We start from the raw sequence: 19,738 nt of genomic DNA on the forward strand, positions 1-19,738 counted from the left end.
ATGCTGACAGTATTGTAAAAGCATTACTTAAGGTCATATGCAACACATGCCAATTATTAAAAGCAGGGTTTAGGACTTTAAATCATTCGTTGCTGTAAAGTTTGTTCCTCTAAGAAAAAAATAATAAAAATGATAATAAAAATATTAGAAATAAAATCTGTAAAGTTACTTTTTAACACTCTTATGGAATTCTGCAATTCTTCACACAAGCTTATGTTTCAATACTTCTGCTTTTGCTGTGATTAAAAGCATCCATGACAGATTTAAGAGTTTTGTTTTCTCTATTAAATGGTAAGAGGTTTCTACCAATGTTTTTGTAAAATACAGCTTTATTTATGCACAGATGTTGATTTTTATGTTTGGTTTTCTTCACAGGTGTTGTTGTTGTTATTATTTTTGATCCAAATTGTACGATTCAGTATAATTTAATATAATTTAATAATGGCTAAAGTCTGCTGAGAACCATGATAAACTGGAAAATTGTTTAGTTATTCTGTATTCAGATATTTTCCACACACAAAATTTATTTTAAAATTTCAATAAGTATGAAAATACATTGATTTATCTCAGATAGATAAATGTAGTGATCATATAACTTTTGGAATCTTAAATCAAGAACAATTAATCTGAATTCTTATTCAAACTATTTGTTTCTGTTCTTTATTTTCAGGTATGGTTTGAAACCAAATGACCAGATCTTGGCAGAGGAGAAACACAAAGAGCTGTAAGATATTTAACATGTTCTTTCTTAAAACTGTAATTTAGCAGTATGCAACATAAGATGCTAACTTGGTTTGTTTTATGACAATTTTAAAAATTAAGAATGCTTTGATTTGAATCTCTAGGCTGCTGAAGGTTTGACACTCCTCTTTAGTCTGTCTTTTGAAAGGTAGATGGATGTTCATGAAGGATAATGTACCTGAAATGTGCCCACAAAAATAGCTAGATAAGTACAGTACTGTTTAATATTTATATCCATAAATGAATGTGTTACCATCAAGAAGACTGGTTAGTCCACTCATAATAATATTTGTCTGAACAATACCATGTTGGTGCTTTGGAAAATGTGGGACTGGCATCACTGTGTTGAAATCAAGATCAGTTAATTATACATGGGGTGACAATGAAAGTATGTTTGGATGCTGCTTTCAAAAATGATATTCAGCTTAAGTTTCAAGCTCAGCTATCACTTTTTTGGCATGGATTCAGCTTTTATTAGGGAAGCTGTTCCAACTCTGAAAAACAGAATATTGATTTGAGGTATTCTATATTAAAGTGAAGATAAGGAAATGTTCTACCAAACAGTGCTGTCCTAGCCAAGGAAGTCTGTCATTTGTAGATGATGGTATAAAACTTTGATCTGCAACAATGTTGGAAGAAATGTCAGGAGCATGGTTGTGGGCTATCTTATCGCATTAGCCAATTAGAGCTACAATACATTCCTTGGCAACTGGCCAGAATGGTAAATGTCAACCTGCGTGACTTGTATGTAGTTGGAACTGGGTGGGTCTGTTTTGTGACAGAGTGTAAAGCATCATGCTTTCAGTGCACATGTATTTACATATAAATCACTGTGGCACATGAGTAGCCCATGTAATCTTGCCAGATTCTGTGCAGCTGCGATTAAATACAGTGGTACCCCGGGATACGAATGCGCCGCCTTACGAAATTTCCGGGTTACGAAAAAAATCAATAGGAAAAAACTGTTCCGGGTTACGAAGGTTTTTTCGGGTTACGAAAATTTTTTTGGTGCTTTTCGGCGCTATTTCGCACGAAATCGCGGCTTTTCCCCATTAGCGCCTATGGCTTTTTCGGCTTACGAAGCATTTCGGGTTACGAACGCGGCGGCGGAACGAATTATTTTCGTAACCTGGGGTACCACTGTACTGTCAAACAATGACCTCCGCATTAGACTAGTACCAATCTTGCCTTGTTACACTGGATTTTAAAAGCATATAGTAAATACTATTTTTAACCTATGTTTTAACCTTGCTTTTACCTTCTTTTATTCTTTTATTACCTTTCTTACTAGTGTTGGTCCATGACCGTAATAAAGATGAACTTGAACTAGCCCATGTTTGAATAATGGATGAACACCAATCATCATAAGCTGTACAGAAATAGTTACAAAAATAGTTACAGAATTTATTGGATGTTTTTCCATATTGAGTTGAAGCTAGTGGAGGTAGCTTATGGAGTGTAGTGGAAAGAAAGGCATTAATTTTGGGATAGAAATAAAATCAGTGATATTAAAGAAAAACTTCATCACTCAGTACAGTGACAACCCAAACATTATATATTGGACAACTTACATGAGAACGATAGAGGTCTTGATGAACTTCATAAAGGCTGCAAGAGGGGATGACGGCACCTGGAAACATTCACCATCCCCTTGCATGGCTCAGAATAAAGATCATACAGACCATGCTGTCTTGGAATTAATTTGCCTAGTTGATATGAAATGATGAATTAATTGTGCTAGATGCCCACTGTGAGCTCTCTGTGGGAAATTATGTGGTGAAACAAATAAAAAAAATCAATAACTTTATTCAGGTTGCACAACATTTTAGCTAGCGAATGACCCAACATCTCCTAGGATGCAAATAATATCAGCTTTGGCTGATACGCCAGCTGTGACCCTTCTTGAAGCGACCTAGAAACAGTGGGTACACATGCAAGTAACCTCTTGACTGGACTTCTGCAGCGTGCTCTACATGGGGCTACCCTCGTGCCAAGTTTGGAAACTTCAATTGCTAGAAAATATGGCTGCCAGATTGGTCGCAGGTACATCTAGAACCAACCATATAACACCTGTCTTGAAATCTCTTCAGTGGCTGCCAATTAGTTTTCGGGCACTGTACAAGGTGTTGGTTAAAAGTCCTACATGGCCTGGGTCCAGACTATTTGTGGGAGCACCTTCTTCCACAAAATCTTCCCCGCACATTAAGGTCCTCTGGGAAGAATTTGCTGCAACCTGAAAAGACCAGACTGGCTGTGGTAACCCAGAGGGCCATCTCATCTGCTTCTGCCTCAAATAATAAACAAAAATGTTACTCATTACATGCCACTGCCATGAGGCTTTGGCAGCCTGTAAAGAACCTGTAAAGAAGCCTCGCTGCCTTAATAATCTGTGCAGCATTATCATCTTTCAAGGGCCATGGAAAGAAATCCTGAAACACCTCTCCGGTGTCATTGAAAGTTACTTAGATGTTACTTAGCTGCCAGGAGATCTGTGTATCCGTGATGATAAAACCATTGCACTTGCCAGGCAACAACTGTTTCCAAAAGGCAAGAGGTATATGCAAATAGAAGTTCTCTTGAATTCTACATACTAATTTTTAGGCAAATATTTGGCTGCAAATAGACCATGTGCCTCACTTGCTTTTCAACCGATCTCTCTCATGTTTTATGAATAGTCAGGACCAGGTTACTTTCTCTATCCATTGCCTGCCGGCCTATTTGTTGGTGAAAACAAAATGTAAGATGTATCTGTTTAAAAATGATTTGAAATGGCTGGTTGCCTTCAGTTACAGTGTTACATATTTTTCTTATTTTTTTATGTCCATGATAACTGATTTATTTTGCAGGGCATTTATTTTATGTTGCTTGCTCACAATCTGTTCTGCCCATTTGAATTGACATGATATTTTACACCATGAGTTTTGGGTTTAAAGAATATTGATGTGTCTCCTATTTACAGTCATAGCTATGTAAAAACTGCCTATTTCATGCATCACCTTGTAGAAAATGAGTTGGATAACATGTATATGGTTGACTTGAAATAGCTCTCTGGGATGGTTAAAAATGTGGTGGTGGTGGTGGTGGTGGTGGTGGTGGTGGTGGTGATGAGGATGATGATGATTTTATTTACTTATATCCTGCCTTTCTCCCAGTTTTATTATTATTATTTTTAAAAAATTGTGCACAACAGTATACTGCATCAGTTGCTTTCAGCTTCAAATATCTTCAGCATTTCAGAGACATAGGATAAATAATTGGATTTTAACACCATAACAGCAGTGTGGCAAGATGCATATACTGATCATTTTTTTTCCTTTAAAATTTTTGCATTCCTTTTCAGCAAATCAAAATTTTTAACATTGTTTTGGTTGTAAGTAAAACATCATGTTTAAATTGATTTCTGTACATACGTTGTTTTTTCTAAACTTCAGCTACATGTTGATACATATGGAACCAAATGTGTGATGTGCATTTTTTTACTACATGTATATAAGCAGCCACATATAGTTTAAATGAATTACATGCCTGCTTTTGTGATTTGTAAGTAAAAAAGATAACATGAATATAAAATATACAGCAATGAACCCAAGGATATTCAATGTGTTCGTCCCATCAGTGCGATCATTCTGAGAAAGGGCTGGTGGATTAGAAACGTTGACATTATGGTACCAGCCTTGTATACAGTCACCCATGTTTCTTGGTTGTATTGGCACTCTTGTTCTGTCCCTTGCAACTTAAAGAGGTTAAGAAGGTCTGGAATATCTGATACTCTTACCTGTAGTCACAGGGTTTAGTCGGTTTTGTATTACACATTCCATAATGTGTAATGTGAAGGGCCCTGGTGGTGCAGTGGTTAAATGCCTCTTACTGCAGCCACTCACTCACAAACCATAAGGTGGTGAGTTCAATACAGCCAGGACTTAGGTTCAACTCAGGTTTGTATCCTTCTGAGGTCGCTAAAATGAGCATCCAGCTTTTTAGGGGCAATTAGCTTACAGTTGTAAACTGCTTAGAGACTGCTTAGGTGGTATGAAGCAGTATATAAATGAAGCTATTGCTATTGCTATAATGCCCCCCCAAGCACTGTGTGATATTATTCACATAAACTGTGGTTAGAGGAAATGTGTTGCATCTCTGGTAACTTTGACATGTGTATGTAATATTTTGTGTCAAAGCTGATCAGGTAAATAGTTACATATGCTAGTGTTACCTATTTAGCACCCTCCAGACAACTTAGACTTCCTCTATCATTTCTCCACAGTGTACCATGCCAATATTAGTTCAACCTGCTTGGAGGGTAACTATTAAGGGAGGCAACAGTTGCCTTTTTATTTACTGTAGGAAACATTTGCTTGTTTTTGTGTACTACTATTTAATTTCTGCCAAGGTACAGTTTCCCACACCAAACAAATGTGAGCCATGGTCTGTACAAATATAGGCACAAGGTAAATTTCCATGTCTCTGGGAGCTTTGGAAGCTTCTGCTAAATCCTACTTGTTGGCTTCTGGCACTCAAAATACTATTGATTGTTTTATTGCAGCAGAGTCACATGGCTACTCCCATGGAACTGTTCGATATTTCAAAGTCACTTTGGCGATTTGAAAGTTAGTGTCTGTGGGAGGGGGTATTTTCACTACATTTTAAAGATAGCAGTGAAGTTGTGATATGTATTGCAAATACAGTTGTGAATGCAGAAGCTGAGGAAACATTTGTAAGTCCATTTGCTGAGTTAGATCAAGGCTACACTTGCATATCTTAGAACACTTATTTGGATAGGTGCCACTTGACTGGGGATAAGCCATATCTGGACTTAATTTGAACAAAAATAGGATCAATGGAAATGAATAGTGCAAGATAATCCTGTATTACATAATTGGCATTGATTTCATTGGGACTAAAGTATCCCAACTTGGTTAGGATTTACTTTACTGTCTTTTGTAGAGGTGAATCATTGCTAGATGAGTTTCTGTCCTATATCAGTGCCTTTCCTTCCTAGACGGGATGTTGTCTTTGTGCGCTTCACATATTTATTCCCATAGTCTTACCTATTTGGCTGCCACACAGTTAATTTCTGCACATGCTGGCACTGTAAGGAACCAAATGGTTTAAATATCCCAGCCTTTGTTCACATGTAAGGCCACCATTATTATTTCTCATCAATTCTTGGTGCAGTATACTTTTCATCAATCCTTGGTGGAATACTAGTCTGTGCTACAAACAACATGATCTTTTTTTGCAAACAGGTTATGACCAGCTGCTGTAATGTACAGGAGTTTATCTAGGAAGAGTGACAAGTGAAGACACAGTTTCTGCTACTTTACCTTTTATTTCAATAAAACAAAAAACATTTCCATGTACTTTTCCCATGTACTTTGCTGGCATTGGTAAGATTAGGACAGTATGACAAAACTAGGACACCTCTTTGGTAGTGGTTGCATCCATCCTCAGCATATCATAGGAGGAAGAGCCTATCCTCACTTGACATGGAATACCACAGTTTCGGAGCAGCCACCAACAATGCCCTTCTTCAGTAATCTCCTCTTATAAGGGCCTTGACTGCTTTTTCATAGGAAACCAGATTATAAAAATTAGCAAATATTTAAGATGGTCAGAAAACATTTCACCTAATTTATATTGTGCTTTTCAATCTAAAAATAATTGAAACAAGCTGAAAACAGGAAACCTAAAACTTCCAAAGTGGTGAAAACTTTCATATCTACAGAAAAAATTGCTATACAGTATTCATAAATATTTGGGCTCTTTCTTCTGCTTTGAAAACAGTCTTTGTGAGTGTATTTAAATGTTAATAGTTGGGTGGGGGGGGGGGGGAACTGTCATCTTCTGGCCTGAGAGGGAGTGATCAGGCAGACCCAGCTCCACCAGGGATAGCCTGAAGGAAGAGGCTCCTCCCTCCTTTAACTGTCATCTTCCGGACTCCTATTCCCCTCCAGCTATGCTCTCACTGTGTGGGGGAGAGGCTTGCATACCCTAATGAAGTTGTGAGCTATGCTGGCGGTGGTATAATAGCCACCGGCAGGGCCTCCCATGCCAGACAGGTCACAACCGAAGGGTCTGACCAAGAGCGCCAAAGGGCAGGATGGGCTCTCTAGCCTTATGGCAACCATCCTAGGAGAAGGAAAACTCTTATCCCAAACCTGGGCAGATGGTGCTCGTCTAACTCTGTAAAGTCAACCATCTAAGAGAAGGAAACTCTAATTAAACCTACGACCCGAGGACCTTGCTGCTACCATCCATGCTTGTCAAGGCCTCAGCAGACGAACCTCTGGTTTAAAGGATGAGGCCTGTTCTGTGCACGCTGCGCTCCACCAGAAACATCCACTGCACAGGCTCAAAGGATACATCCAACGTCATCAATGCGCTTGTAGAAAGCACGGATGAATGCTTCCTGAATCTTCGTTCATGAAGTAAAGCCAAGAAGTTGGGGGGGGGGGGAGGGGTGGCTTGTATAACTTTTCCTGTTCAGGTTAGAGGTGACTTTCAGGTTTTTTTTTTCCTTCTGCAGCAGATGGCTTTACTTGCTTGTATGAGTTGTCTGTAAATTATTTATTGTGCCTCTTTTTGCAGTTCCCCTGTTCTCTTACTTGCTTTTTGAAGAGGCAAATCCAAGTGTACAGCTTCTGTTTTGATGGAGAGTACTCTTTGTTACATGCATTTTAAATAACACCTTTTGGAGGGAGGGACTGTAAAAAGATGAAAACGTGATTTTTTTTTTAATCACATGAAATCATGTTTTCTACATGAAGTTCAGACCTTCTCATGGGGGAGGAAAAAGTCCCTGGCTGTTTGGTTTCTTAAATATTTTAATATTTCTATCACAATGTACAAAAATGCACAAAAGAAATAAAAAGACATACGGTTGGGCCATTATTGTATCTTTTCCTAGGAACACTGAAAGTAAATTTTGCATTTCAGTGTAAATTTGCAAAATCTGATCTCTTACAATGACATGTATGGAATTAAATCAGAATTGAAAGATATTTCCCTCTCATCTGCAGACTTTATATTGGATCACAAAAAAAAAAAATATTGGTGCATGTTCGTATGCAATATATTTGCTTCAGAAAGTGTTACAATTTCATGCAAAGTTTTATTTCTCTCAAGTTTGACCTATTTTTAAAATAAATTTGTTATTGTTGTGTGACTTTTAAGTCATTTCCAATTTATGGTGATCCTAAGGCAGGGTTTACTTGACAAGATTTGTTCATTGTTGTTTGTCTTTGCTCAGTGTTATTCAGTGGGTTTCCATGGCTGAGGGGGGTTTCAAACCCTGGTCTTCCAGAGTCAGAATCCAGTGCCCAACTGCTGTATCACACTGGTTCTCCTTTAAGTAATTGTGCACTCTGTACTATCTGCGTACAAACTTCAAATCACTCACTCTGCAGATAGGGCTGAAACAAATACTAGTCTTCTCCTCTACATTGATGAAATGTTTACAGCATGTAGTCTTTTTTGCTAAAATAAGAGGAGCACAAGTTGGCTGCATACCTTTCAGTTTCTTCCTGATTTCTCATTAACTCTACATTGGGTAGCATGGCATGTGAGGTAAGCTGATTCACCCCTTGCATATTTGCCATTAAAACAAGGCACCTGAGGATTGTGTACCTTGTTTCAAAGGACATGCATATGCCTGGAAATGCAAGTTTGGTTTAAACAAGTCACACAAGTCCCCAGCCTCTTGTTTAAAGTGAAAGCTGGCAATAGCAGGTGGTTTTTATATTGTGTCCTCCTCTCTTTTCTTTTTAAAAACTACTTAGATATATTCTGTGGCAGTAGAGCTCTGCCTGCCTCATTGTCATCTCTGACCCCTATTCTGAAATGACATTTAGTGTTGCACTGTGAGAGAAGTGTGCATTATGTTCTTTACAATGTAGTAGTGGCGACTTCTGTTGCAGACCGCATTATGTCTTCCTATCTGCTGCTGGCACACACAAAAAAAATCTACATTTTTATACAAAAATCTTCATTTTTTTTCCAGTTAATAAAGGAGAGGAGAAGAGGACAATTGTATTTTAACAGTACTTACCACCTTTATAGAACAGTTCTGGTGTTTCACAGGTGTTAGCTCAGTAATCCTTGCAACAGTTCTAATATAGACCAGTATTATTCCCATTGTGTGTGTGGGGAGGAGGCTGGGGTTTGAGTGAGACCATCCACCAGAAAGAGAAGAGGCTTGTCGAAAGTTAGCATATGTGTTCATACTAGAAATGAGATCTGAATCAGGTCCTACCTGTCTCAGATGACCAGCTGCTATACTGCAGCTGCTCCGTTGGGACTAGAAGCATTTCAAGGTACCTTCTGAAACCTGGGACAACACAGTTAAATTTATGAGTATCTTCCAGCCAAAAATGCTGCTTAACATAACTCCTTGTGGTACACATTATGTTCTTTTAATTTGGAAAGTGTCCACTCTATTTTGTTTTTAAAGTTCTGTGTGTATACATAAACACATATATTTCCCATACTTCTCTTGCCTATACTGACTGACTGGAAAGGGGTGTTGTTGAAGGGATGGACACATTGTACAGTTTGGTGCAATGTCTACTGTACTTAGAAATAAGACTTGGTGACCTCAGCAGGCCTTAGTCTCATGAAAGTGCTGTTGGGTTGCAGCTTGTGACATGTTTGTTTATAAAACATGGTACACGTTAAAATATGCTTTGGGCAAAACATAGTATGTGCTTATGGAAGCAGCTACCCACTTTTAGCTAGCTTCTCGATGGTTTGTGATCAGGCCATACCAAGTAGATTTCATTTTCAGAACATAATTATATGCGTCAGATATTGATGTAAAAATAAACCCAGTCCTTCCGTGTAAACAATAATTACTGTTGGCCCTCCATATCTGCAGATTCTTTATCCATGGATTCAGCCATCAACAGCTTGAAAATGTTCCAAAAATGTATAAACTGTAAAAAGCAAACCTTGATATTGCCATTTTACATAAGGGACACCATTTTACTATGCCACTGTATTTAATGGGACTTGAGCATCCATGGATTTTGGTAACCGCAAGGGGCCCTACTAGAACCAACCCCAGCAGATACCAAGGACCCACTGTAGGAATGCTTGGAAAATCTAGTACCCTCTTCTCTGAACAGGCTTTGGATAATAGAAGGGACTGCCCACTCGGTTGATCAATATGTAGCTGCTGTTGTAGTAAGCTAGAAATGGTGTCTCTATTTTAAAGTTAAGAGAAGAAATGAATGGACTCTACAAACTTTTACACTTCCAAGATATTGGGTGTATCCTAATTTCTGCATTTATAGGTTCTATTTCCAGATCATATATATGTGCAAGGTATATCTTCTTACATTATTCTGCAAGCACCTAAAGAGCATGTGTGCAGGCTAACTTGCATTTTATCATGGCATGCTAAATTAACCTATTAACATCTGTGTTGACATGGGAATTAAGAGTTGGCATAGCTTTTTTGTAAGATTTAAAATCTCTGATATATAAATGTTAGTGGAGTAGTTCTTGGACTACTTCATTTTTATACAAAATGAGCAAAATAGTCTGATTTTTCCTGCTTGCTGTTTGTTATAATTCTATGTTTATGTCTGTAGATGAGCATTTTATATTTCTCTTAGGCCAGTTTGGCACAATTGTGACAATTAAATACAGCAGCTGTGCATCCAAATCTTTATAGAAGGACTAATAAGTGCTTTTTTCAGATTCCTGCACAGAGCAGTCCACAGACACATTCAAACCTATGTAGATTTTATTCAACAGTGCATAGATGCTGTCTTGAGTGTGTGAAACCCTCAAGTAGTGGAGACCCTGTTGAATATATAAGAAAAAGATTTTGGATTTTAAAATAAATTTGAAATGGACACTTTTAGCTAGCTCCTGAAACAGAACAAAAACCCCAGAGAAAGACATGTACTCGTATATCTTACTACTTCTTTGTAGTCTCTGTGACTAACACAGTTGGGTTATCCTGTGCCTGTGAAGTGCATCTTTAGAACCTTCTAGAACATTTATATAAAATTTTGGTGGAAGGTCTGCCCATCCTTAGCTCTATCCCTCACTGTTTCCACTAATTGACCTCAGTTCCTTTTCATCCACTATCAGAAAAAAAGTACTGTTTTGATTATTTTTGGCTGTGTTTATTCTCTGGCTTCTCCCTTTGCCTATTCTTATTGGTGATTTCTCAAACTGACTCAAACCATTTATGGCTACTTCTCAGAACATTTCTTGGCTTGGTTCTCTCTCAGTCTACCTTAGCAGCAATATGGTACCATCATGCAAAGACATCCCTCTGACAATGCGATGCTTTTTGATACTTGAGCCCTCTCTCCTGAAGTCTTCAGGGGAGGGGAAAAAGCATAGGTTCATTAAGAAATCATCTTTGACACTGGGAGATAAGGAAGGCTGGGAGCTTCACTTAATGGTGAAGAAGTTTTACTCCTCTTCTGTACACAGCCCTCACCAACTACACTGTATTTATGGGAGCATATCAACAGAATCTATAGGCAAGGAATCATCCTCTATTTAATAAGCTCCCTGAGAAGGAGAAACATCTCATGAATGCCGTACAAGTGAAGTCACATTGCTTGGTAGGCCAACAAATTAATTCAGCTTGCCATGTAGCAGATTATTCAGCAAAAGTAACTGCAGGATCTGTTGCTCTTTGCTGCTAAACATGGCTTCATTCTTCATGCCTCTCTTGTGATTAAAGGCACAGTCGAAGATCTTCCCTTCAACTAATCCAGTCTGTTTAACAAAGACACAGACAAGAAATTAGAATTCACACAAAAAATGAAATGCAACCAACTTCTTGAAAGTATGGCATGCCTTTGCAGGCTCAGGTTGTCAGGCCTGGCAAAGTTTGTCCTTGGGACCAAGGTGATGCTATAGTCCATCTGCATCCAGACATAATTTACCTCTGTTATAGTCTTCAGCATCTTCTGAAAAGCCACAGTCTTGAGAGAAATACAAGGTCAATTTCAAGAAAAAAAGGCCATGACCAGGGAAAGGGGCACCTTTGACTCCTTTCCCGCTATCCTTTCCATCTCCTTGGCGACCTTTAGTGACAGATTAGCCCATTTCCACCACACTTGGGCTGTATTTACGGCTGATTCCTCAGTCCTCAACATCATCAGGAAGGGGTTTGCCATCATTTTTGAGGAGTACCCTCTAATGGGGGTAACCCATGTTTCTCCACATTCCAGTGCTCTCCTCGATGAAGCCTCTACCTTGCTCAACAAAGGTGTCACTGAACCCATTCCTGTAACATCGATCCAATGGCTGTTCAGATATTTCATCATCACTAAGAAGGGTGAGAATTTTTGTCCTGTCCTGGACTTCAGAAGTGTCAATTTCTAAATTCTGCTAGGTGATTCAGGATGGTTACTCTATCATCCTTCCTTTCCTTGTTTCAGAGAGGAGATTGGTTCACTACATTGCCTCAAGGATGCTTACTTTCATGTTGCGATTTGACTGTTGGACTGCTGCTGCTTGTCATTTACTGTGGGAAGAAAGGTGTTTTAATTCTATGTCCTTCCTTTCAGACTCTCCACAGTTTCCAATGTGTTTACGAAGTGTATGGCTGTACTTTTGGCCTGGAAGGGGCAGAGAAGTATGGTTGTTTTCCTATCAATCAGTGACTGGCTTCTTGTTGAGACAGTGGTTAACATGACACTTCAGGTACACTCAGGACCTACATGGTTAATTCCCTGGGTCTGATTGTCAATTTGAAGAATTCCTGTCTTCTCCCTTCCCAGTAAAAGTCATTGGAGCTATCTTCGATTTGAACTTGGTGGTGGCTTACCTCCTGGAGGAGAGGTTTCATACTCTGGAGTGTTTGCCAGCATACACAGATACGTCTGCCAAATATATTCAGGTATTGTTCGACCATATGGCATCTATCACTACTGTTATCCCATTGGTCTGTCTGCAGTTTTGACCACTTCAGTCATGACCCCTGACCATCTTTGATTCTTTATGGGATTTGCCTTACATGAATCTCACAGTGCTGAAGTATGTTCACTGCTCTTTGGACTGATGGGACTCCTTGATTTCAAGAAATGCTGAAGTGTTCATTTGAGAATGTGCTGTACTGTATTGAATTGTATAGTTCAATATACATCTGTACAGGAAACAGATGTCTTTTTTTAATGGATTGTAGAAATTCTTGGTACATCCATTATTGATTTCTACTTAGTATTGACTTGGTCAGGATGCTAAGCCATGGAAGAGTGCTAGAAAACAACACAAAGATCCGATCAGTGGAATACTGAAGAGTAAACACACTTGTAATCAATTATAATACCTTCAGTACTTGATAAAATTTATTGAATAGGTAAAGAGGTAGTAAGGAATACCTGGTTAATCTAAATGAATTCCAAGTCTCCAGGATCAGCTGGAGCGTGCCCACAGGAGGATGACCAAAATGGTGAAAGGTCTGGAAACCATGCTCTATGAGAAGCAACTTAGGTAGCTGGATATGTTTAGCCTGGAGAAGAGAAAGTTAAGAGGTGATATGATAGCCCTGTTTAAATATTTGAAAGGTTTCATATTGAGGATGGAGCATGTTTTCTGCAATTCCAGAGAACAGGATCCGGAAAAATGGATGCAAGGTAGAGGAAAAGAGATTCCACCTTAACATTAGGAAGACCTTCCTCACAGTAAGAGCTTTTTGACAGTGGAGCACAATCCCTCGGAGAGTGGTAGAGTCTCCTTCTTTGGAGGTCTTTAAACAGGCTGGATGGCCATTTGTTGGGGATGCTTTGATTGTGTCTTCCTGTGTGGCATGGGGGTTAGCAGTATGGTCTCTTCCATCTCTATGATTCTACCATTGGGATTTTGCTATCTTGGTAAGGCAAAACAAGAACTGTAATGCTGGGACGTTTTCTTTTAAACTTTACATAAGTAGTTGCACTCAATATTGCACACTTTCTGTTTTGTATGCTACAGTTCACACACAGAAGGTACATGCTGTTTTCAAGTTATGACACTTTTCAAATGAGATAATAACACTTGCAAAGATGGTGTATACAAGTTGCATGTGCTGGCATCCACTGCTGCCATGTACATAGTTGCTCACCAAAAATTAGATAATACCCATTATCTGCTTTGCAATCTTGAGTTTTTAAGTGGTTTTTCAGCAATCTTTCTTGAGTACAAGACATGAAGATAGGACTAGCATTCAGCAGTGGAGTGGAAAGCAATGAAATTGGTTTCCTTGAACAAAGCACACAATTCCAGTAGGAAAACTGTAGGAAAACAAACAATCACAGAATATATGGGAATATTTAAAAGAAAGTCACCGTACAGCTTCATCCTATGTAGAATTAGATTTTTCCAACCCCATTGAAATTAGGAGTTTGATAAACTTTATACTGTATAGGATTTTTATGTTAATCATTTGGTTTCAAAATTGATTTCTGGGTCAGATCTCAAATGATTAATGACTGGGATAGAGAGTAATGCTCTAGTCACATTTTTGGGACAGTTGTGTAGATAATACATGGAAATAAAACTATCAGCGATGACTAAGTTTCAGTAGTAGGGAAAAAGCAGAGTTTTAGTAAATCTACAGTGCTATATAAATAAAGTTTAATAATAATAATAATAATAATAATAATAATAATAATAATAATTTTTAGAATTGTGCCTTCATAGCTCTGTCTAATTCCTCCTCGATGCCTTGGTTGTAAACAGCTTCCCTTCATATATGCAATAGTAGTGTCAGGAACATGGTAGTCATCCAGGAGTCTGTCATAGGTGACATCTGAAGAATCCTGGGACTTCTTCCTGGATGGAACTGGCTTGAATTGGGGCTTTATAACCGGGTTTGCAGGGTTGATGAGGCTGAAAAAGTGGTTGCTTTCTCATGTCAGAGGAGGGATGGGCTTGTATGCTCATCAGTAGTCATCTGTGAAGTGTTGGTATTCTGTTGGAATGGTTGTAGAGGTTGCTGGAGGCCAACCTTTTGTGTATGGATCTCATCTTTTGTATATGTTTTCAAGCCCTATGAGTCAGTTAGCATGGAATAGGTATCCTTTATCAGAATGTGATCTTACTGGGATTGTTTTTAATACGTGTAACTCTGTTTATCCTTTTAAACTGCTTGTTGTTTTAATGTGTCTTTTTAACTTATGTTGTTTGTAATTTTTATGATCCCTGTCTAGATCCGGGGGAGAATACAAGTTACGAAATCAAAACTATCATCATCATTCATGTTACAGATCTGTTGGGCCACGCCCTGAAGCGAGAGCCAACATGGTGCTGGAGGACTACAGCTTTCATTATTACTTTCCCACAGAGCTGGCTATGTGGCATGCAATAGTCAATCTCTGGACGTAAGGGTACAGGCTTCAGTATTGGATGGCCATGTTCAGGGCTTCGATTCTTTGTTGAAGAGATGGTTGCGCAAAGGGAGGATTTGTTTCGATAAAATGGTTGCTACCCCTCCATGCATTGCACAGTACAGTAAGTTTGCTATTGCAGGCAAATGACAGATGAAACCGAGTAAAAAATTTTGGTTGCTCCCATGGTATCATCCTTGTCTGATGTGGTAGGCTTTAGAGTGAAAATGGTATTAAGAGAAAGTGGATTTACTGCCTCCACAACGGAGCTTCGCGTGCGCCTTGGGTGTGAATAACTGGCTCGGGCAGGTGGCCACATTGGGAGTTTTCCCCAAAGCAAAGGCATCATTTTTCTGGTATTTCTCCTGGCGAGAAGAACATTGGTTGAAAGAAGCGATTATGCCATAATAAGCCAAACAGTCTGAGTCAAAAGACTAAGGTTTTAGAGGGAAAATGCTGATGAGAGGAGTAGTGAAGCAAGATTGTCCAAGATCAAAACCACAAAGGAAAGAGTGATGCTTTCGAGAGCCTCTAGATGACTACTCCTGCTGTGGTGGACAAAAAGAACTGAGGCTTGGCGCCAAGGCTGCTATATACCAAGGAGAAGAAAGAAAGGGGACAGGGCTACTGCCAAAACAGCAACTCTCCCACTTTAAAAAGCTCCCCAAATTTGTGCTCCACAGGCTCAGAATCCTATTTTGTATGAGACAAAGACCATAAAGAGCACTATCTACTGAAAACCGTATAACCCACCAGTTGTGTCTGCCTTTGACATTGCAGAGAGGCTGACAAGACTGGTCAAGCCTACTGACAAATACCCCTTCCTTTGGTCCACGTGGGAACTAATGATACTGCAAGACACAGCCTTCAGAACATCCAAAAGGGATTCCAGGCACTTGGTAGGAAGCTGAACGGAATGGAGTAAGGTTGTCATCGATCTCTTCTGCCAGTTGAAGGGCATGGTCCAGGAAGGGAGCGGGAAAATAGAGGATGGAACGCTGGCTTCGGCCGATGGTGCCGCGAGGAAGGATTGGATTTTCGATCATGGGCTGCCGGTTCCACGAGGAGGGACTTTCTGCAACGGGACGGGTTCATCTCACGCCATTGGAAGAAAATGTTTTTGTCAAACAGCTCAAGAACTTTGATCAGGAGGGCTTTAAAACTGAGTTCCGAGGGGGGAAGGGAGCAATTTAAGAAGGGAACGGGATGGCGAAGAAAAATAGTCAAACGACATAGAGGAGGAAAACAAGAAACAAAGTGCAAGGACCCCACAGTGGGGAGGCCGGGCAAAAAACCTTGCACAGGCAGCAATTAAAAGGGAACTATGGTCTGCGATGTCTCACATAATGCACAGAGCATGGGAAATAAGCAAGATGAACTCGAACTCCTAGTACACAAAGCAAAATATGATATCATAGGCATCCCTGAAACCTGGTGGGATGAGTCTCATTGATTGGAATGTGGGCAATTGGGAAATAGCCGGGGTATAACTTTTCAGACGAAATAGGCCAAACACGCAAGGAGGAGGCATAGCACTATTGTCAGAGAATTTATTACACCAGTGAAGAGATCCAGGAATCAATCATGGAAGCCAGGTGGAGAGCATATGGGTAAAACTTAACGGGGAGGAGAAACCAACACGGGATGTTCCGGTGGGAGTCTCCTACAGACCCCCAGGTCAGATGAGGGAATTGGATGATATCTTCTAGAACAGCTGGACCACACGTCAGAACAGAAGGAGATGTTAGTAGTGATGGTGGACTTCAACATCCTTGATATTTGTTGGCAGTCAAACCTCAGCAAAATCCTCAAGGCCTAGCCAAATTCCTCACTGCTGGAGAGCAATTCATGGTCCAACAGGTTGGAAGAGGCAAACAGGGGGGTCAGATATTTTAGATATGATCCTAACCAACCAAGGATGACTTGGTTCATGGTGGTGCAGGGTGGGGTGGGATCATAGTGTGGGAAGTGACCCATGGTTCTCCTGGAGTTTGTAATACAGTGGAAAGGAGAAGCCAGGCCTAGTCAGGAACGCATTCCTAGACTTTAGGGAGAGCGGATTCAGTTAAACTAGAGAAGTATTGAGGGTGCACTTCCATGGTCAGCCGATACTAAAAGATAAAAGGACGTTCAGGACGGGATTGGGGTTTCTCAAAGGGAGATACTTGAAGGCACAATTTCAAAAACAGTTCCAGTGAGAAGAGAAAACGGGAGGTGTCTCAGAAACAGGATGGATGAATAAGCGACACTTTCAACTGCTCTGAGGAGTTTGAAACTGGGAACCTTGTATAAGAAATGGAAAAAAGGGCGTGAAAGGGGAAATCACAAAAAGGAATTCAAGAAATAGCAGGCCGTGTAGGGGTAAAAGTCAGAAAAGCTAAAGCGTCAGAATGAACTCAGGGCTTGCTAGAGAGGTTAAGAACAATAAAAAGGGTTTTTGGATCTGTCGCGCGAAACGGAAAGAAAGAGGAGGAAACGGTAGGGCCACTAGCGGGCGAAGAAGAAGATGGCAAAATGCTAACAGAAGATAAGAGAAAAGGCGAGAATCACTCAACACCTTTTTTGCCTCAGTCTTCTCAGGAAAAGAAAACGTGGTGCTCAACTGAGGCTATGGGATGCAGAGGACAGAATAGGGGATTTCAGCACAGAATAAATAAAGATGGATAGTAGAGGAACACCTTGTTAATCTAAATGAATTTAAGTCTCCGGGGACCAGACTGAACTCCATCCCAAGGGTATTAAAAGAACTGGAAATGTAATATCGGGGAGCATTGCAAACAATAATCTTTGAAAACTCCTGGAAAAGGAGATGATCCCGCAGACTGGCGGAGGGCAGGGCAAACGTTGTCCCATCTTCAAAAAGGGAAAAAAAGAGGATCCCAACCATTATCGTCCGTAGTCTGGACATCAGTAATAGGAAGATTCTGGAGCAGATCATTAAACAGCGAGTCTGTGACCATCTAGGAAGGCAAATTGCCATAATCACAAAAAGTCACAACATGGGTTTAAGAGAAACAAGTCATGCAGACAAAACATGATCTCTTTCTTTGATAAATGTACCGCTGGTAGATGAAGGGAATGCGGTGGATAAGTATATCTTGATTTCAGTAAGGGCCTTTGACAAGTTCCCCATGACATTCTTGCAAACACGCTTGTAAAATGTGGGCTAGACAAAGGGGAACTGTTAAATGGATCGTGTAATTGGTTGACGGCCGACCCAAAGGGTTTGTCAAACCAAGGCTCCTTTTCTCTGAGAGAAAAGTGGGTGACAGTGGGGTCCACAGGGTCTGTCCTCGGGCCCAGTGCTACTTCAACATCTTTATCAATGACCTGGGATGGACAGAATTGGAAGTCATTACTATCAATTTGCAGATTCCGTACCAAATTCGGGGGAATAGCTCCTACCCCAGAGGACAGGATCAAGATCAACTGACTGAATAGACTAGAAAGCTGGGCCAAAGCTAACAAAATGAAATTCAACACGGGAGAACGATGTAAAGGTATTGGCACTTAGGCGGCGGAAAAATAAAATGCCACAGCTATAGGGAGGGTGACAACGGCTGAATGAAATACGTGTGAAAGGGATCTAGGGTCAAGTAGAGTAGGTCACCGTTGAACATGAATGAACAGGTGATGCGGCAGCTAAAAAAAGGCCAGCTATTTTAGGCTGCATCAATAGAAGTTATAGGTTAGATCAAGAGAAGTCGATCGTGCCTGTATTCTGCTCTGGTCCGGCCCCACCGTAGAATATTGTGTCCATTGGTACTGGGCGCCACAATTCAGAAAGGAATTGAGAAACTGGAGCGGTCCAAAGCGAGGGGCACAAAATGTGATGAAAGGTCTGGAAACCATGCCCTATGAGGAACGACTTAGGGAGCTGGGGATGTTTAGCCTGGAGAAAAGAAAGGTTTAGAGGTGATAGATCGCCCTGTTTAAATATTTGAAGTATGTCATATTGAAGAGGGAGCAAGCTTGTTTTTTCTGCTGCTCCAGAGAACAGGACCCGGAAAAATGGATGCAAGTACAGGAAAAGAGATTCCACCTGAACATTAGGAGGAACTTCCTGACAGTAGAAGGCTTGTTCGACAGTGGAATGCACTCCCTCGGAGGGTGATAGGGTCTCCTTTCCTGGAGGTCTTTAAACGCGGCTGGCTGGCCATCTGCAGGGTTGCCTTTGATTTGGATTTCTGCATGGAGGGGGTTGGACTGGATGGCCTAGTGGTCTATTCAACTCTATGATTCTATGTTCTAATTCTCTTGTAATAAAACTGGAAAAAAACTACTGCAATTTTCCAGCTTATGTGAGTTTGTGACACCTCCTAAACTCTGCCCTCCTATAAGGAGATAGGAACATCTGAGGGTGATTTGCTGCATAACTGTCAGGTAGGACAGGAAACAGACTCAGTGAAAACTCACTCACAATGTGTGTTGTGAGCACATGTAAAGCTTTTGCATATTCCACAACCAGATTCCTCAAAAAGGAGTAAACTTCGTGGGAGAAAAACATTAGCACCTGTTTTTGAAGCAGCAGAGCAGCCAGGACTTGTTATTCATCTCTCATACACATTTAGACTTTGGCTCATCCTATGTTTGGGGAAGCATCACATAAAGATAGAAGCGTGAGAATTTTAAGTTCAAAGGACTATGACATATTCAGCAGTCTT

At 40.2% G+C, this 19,738-nt stretch overlaps 1 long non-coding RNA gene across 1 annotated transcript in view; it reads left to right on the plus strand.

Moving 5' to 3' along the window:
• The window catches only part of LOC121925531, a 47,952-nt gene extending 43,619 nt beyond the window's left edge, over positions 1 to 4,333 (plus strand). Inside the window, exons 2-3 of the long non-coding RNA XR_006102894.1 lie at positions 671 to 724; positions 2,033 to 4,333. This is a non-coding gene — a long non-coding RNA (uncharacterized LOC121925531). The remainder of the gene's footprint in view (positions 1 to 670; positions 725 to 2,032) is intronic.
• The last annotated feature ends 15,405 nt before the right edge of the window (positions 4,334 to 19,738 follow it).

This window comes from Sceloporus undulatus, chromosome 3 (genome assembly GCF_019175285.1).
Source record: "Sceloporus undulatus isolate JIND9_A2432 ecotype Alabama chromosome 3, SceUnd_v1.1, whole genome shotgun sequence".
NCBI lineage: Eukaryota > Metazoa > Chordata > Lepidosauria > Squamata > Phrynosomatidae > Sceloporus > Sceloporus undulatus.